Here is a 3,887-nt window from a genome sequence, read left to right as displayed (position 1 = left end):
GTCTCCCCTCCTGCTGTAGAGCTTTAGTGACAAGCAGGATTTAAAACAGAAGCGGCATCCCGCAGCCAGGAGGGCCTCCTGTGTTACCCAGCAGAGGTCTGGGTGGTGATGCTGATGATGAGCAAGGAACCTGCTTCTCTGTCAGCCACAGAAAAATTTCTTAGGCTGAAAGAGATTTTCTCACTATTTTTCCTGTGGGTCAACCAGTCATTTAAAGGGCTGTTTGCTCGTGCTGGGAGGAATGGTGATGGGGAGCATGCCAGCTCTACGTATCACACTGCAGGATTTCAGCCCAGGTTCATGCTCTGCGAGAGAGATGGGACCAGAGGGGGGCAGCTGCAGGGGGAACGAGGGGATCCCACAGCAGCCCTGTGGGGCCTCGGGGCGATCCTTACACCAGTCACAGGAGCTGCTCGGATCTGAATGATGCTCCCAAACCCAGAGGTCCATCTTCACCTTGACATCCTTGCTAGGAGGACCAGAGCGAGCCGTGCCTCGCTGCAGAGCCTTCAAGCTCCTGTCCCACCATTCATAGCCACAAACCTCTCGATGCTGGGATGGAACAAGAGGGCAAAGCCACCTGGACGTGAGCGGCTGCCACCGCTGGCACCCCGTGCCCCCATCTCCTCCCAGGAGGGGACGAGTGGCCAGGTCCCACGGTGAGGGCAGGGCCGGTGGCACGCTGCTGAGACAGGCTGGCTGTAGCCAGCAGAGGGCATGGAGATTACACAGGCAGCCGGGCGTCACTGCAAGCCATGGGTGCGTTGAAGCACGACCGCGATCAAACAGTTCATTTGGATTAATTAATTCATTTCCCCCTTTCCCTTCCTCTGCCCGTACTTCAGGTGAAAGGATGCAAGGGAGAGCCTGGCTCTGGCTCGATGGCAGTGCCAGGGACTTCAGGACACGGTCACAGAGCTGCCAAATTCCAGCAGTTTCTCCCCATGTCACCTTCTGTAGGACTTTACAGCCTGCAATCGCCAGCAGATGCACCGCATCACCACGGGACCCCGCTGCGCTGCCAGTACTGGGTGATGCAGCCTTGCCCCAGGCTTTCCATGGTTGCTGCTGGAATTTGTCGTATTCATCTACGTGATTTTATAAAATAGCAGCTGGAGAACGTGATGACAAACGAGGCATCTTGCTTTGCAGTTTGTACACTGGTGTTGTACGAATGCAGCAGGCTTCCAGTCAGAAGCAGCGTTCCGGGTGTAATTTGCACATACACTTGACTTTCTGTATTATTGGTAATCCTATTGAAATCTGCATGCATAAAGTTAAGTGCATCTAATCAACTCTGCAGGTTCAGGTTTGTACGTATTAATTTCGTTTCGACTTCAGCATTTAGAGCAGCGTTTGCAGCGAGCAGTCACAGCACTGCGACGGTCCGGAACAGCCTCAAATTTTGTTTTTGCACTGAGGGCAAACATGAGATCAAGGTGTCCCCTATTGCTCTTAGAGATGAACAATACACACAAAGTTAAATCAGATGCTCAAAGTTATTTTAAGGTCCAAACTATCAGCACAGAATATATTTCAGTGGAAATTTTTCCTATGGGCCTCTGCGCATATCGCAGCTCCATGCTGGTGCGTGAGTCCATGTTTATGGATCCATTTGCAGGATCAAACCCTCATTAGCAATACAGATTAATGGTAATTACAAATATAAATAACTTGAGTGTATCTTCTCATTTTTCTCTGAAGACATTTCTCAGGGAAGCTCGCTAAATGCCAGACTTATTCCTTAAATCCAAAGTGTATTAAGTTCCTGTGTAACAGTGCAGTAACATAAAGTTAAATAAAGCTGCATTATTTTTTTTTCAGGCCTCCGAACATGCGGCTTGGTTCTCAGCTAGCGTAAATTGGACACCAGCTCTGGATTCAAATCCTTTTTTCCATACTAAGGAACTGAAAAAGTGAAAAATAAAATAAAATTGCTTTTTGGCTAAGAACAAAAGTAAGCTAAAATCTGAGGGATCGTTTTTCATAGTGTTGTAAGTACTGAAAATACGGCCTTATAATAAAAGCACTTTCTTAACCAGAATTCTGTAATTGCTACCGTGAAGTTGGGCTGCAAATGTTCACAAACTGAACATTTTCCCCAGGACCTGGGGAGATAGGGGCTGCTTTTAATGTGTTTCCCTGACGCGTGTCAAAACACTGATGTTATTTAAAAATTGGCTTATCCGGACCAACCTATGGAACATTTACCTAAATCCTCTGCTGTTTGGCCCTGCTGGTGTGCAGCACAGTGCAGGATGAGTGCCTTGGCAGTGTGTGGTGCCCATCAGCACAACTGGTTGTGTCTGGGCACGGCTGTGCCGCAGCCCAAGTGGCAGCTACGTCTCCAAAGCTGTGCCAGAAAGGCCCAAACCAATGAATCACAACTTCTGTATATGAAGTAGCTTTGGTTTGAGCAACCAGGCTGTAAGCAGGGGCAACTGGGAGATGTCAGCAGTGAGTGGAATCTGTGCACAGAGGAGTTTACTCACAATTCGGCTGAACTTCAGAGCAGGGAAAGGAGCTATGATGGGCGCGTTTAAAACGGGCATGAAGCTCCTTCACCCGGGTGCTTTCCTGAGTTGAGGAGCTCGAAATGCCACATTTATTTTGAAATTTAAATGTGAGAAGAAAAAAAACTTATGTATTTATTTATTTATTGCTACATTTACTACCATTTCCAGACTTTATCATTCCAGAGGCGTGCAAGCAGCATGACTGCATCAGACCTGCCCCTGAAGTGCCGTAGGAAGGATGGATCAGGGTCAGCCCATGGGAAGAGCAGCCCCCTGTGGCTGCACCAGGTCCCAGGCTAAGGCCTAGGGCTGCGGTTCTGACTGTGCCTGTGGACACCTTTGAACGGGTGGAGCATTCACGCTCCAGCAGAGTTTTGGGCAAAAACAACCTCTATACTTCAGTGATGAGTCACTGCTCACACCAAAGCCGCGGGATGACATCAGCACACAAACCTCCTCTTGCACACGCACACACACAGGACAGCCCGAGAGGTTGATGGTGTTGGTGGAGAGGACTTTTTTTTCAGTGTGTAGTGTCATGTTTTGAAAATGCTGGTGCAGAGTTAAGAAAGAGCCCAAAGTGCTCGCCATATTCTGTTTTTTTAAGGACAACCTGAAATCATTGAGCAGCTGAAGAAAAAGCCAAAACAGTTCCCTCCTGGGTGGGATAAATGAATCTCTCGGACCAGCCCTTGGTTTTCATGAGGAACAATAAGGCAGGTCTTCCATCTGATCCCCCAGCTGAAGCTCTCCCTTCCATCCCATCCAGTGGGCAGCTTTGGCTCCGGACAGCACCGGGGCTGGCCGAGGTGGAGCGTGTGTGCAGGAGGGTTTGTGCAGAGCTGCGACGTGCATCCAGGATGCATTAAAACAGCGATGTGCGTGCTGTGCATGTGGGCTGCGACGGGGAAAACACCACCAGTGTCAAGTCCCTTGTTTGTTGTCTGGCTCTGCTGGGGATATCCAAGGCAAATTTGGGGATGGCATTACATCTGCCCATCCCTGGGCACCCCTGGGTGCCAGGACGAGTATGGAGAGGCCGTGTACCTGCCAGCACCCTGGGGGGCCACCCGTGTCACCTGCCCCAGGGCTGGATGGTTCTGGGGTGCCCCGTGGGGGGAACACTCCAGTTTGGGAGGGAAAAATACAACGGGTGCCAGCACCTAGCAGCGGGTGGGCAAGGGTGGCATGGAAGGGCCGGGCGATCCACGGCACCCCGGGAAAGCAGCAGCCCCCCCCTCGGCTCCCCATTTGGGCAACTTGGGGGGCTGCGGCCGGGCTGCGGGTGGGCTCCCGGTGCTGGACTGCATTTCCCAGCCTGCCCGAGCGCCCTAATGTATGCAGTGCCGAGCCGGGCTCCGTGTGCGAGAG

The sequence above is a fragment of the Anas acuta genome, chromosome 8 (assembly GCF_963932015.1).
Source record: "Anas acuta chromosome 8, bAnaAcu1.1, whole genome shotgun sequence".
In the NCBI taxonomy this organism is placed as follows: Eukaryota; Metazoa; Chordata; class Aves; order Anseriformes; family Anatidae; genus Anas; species Anas acuta.
The sequence above is the reverse complement of the archived record's forward strand: the minus strand, read 5'-3'. Positions refer to the sequence as shown.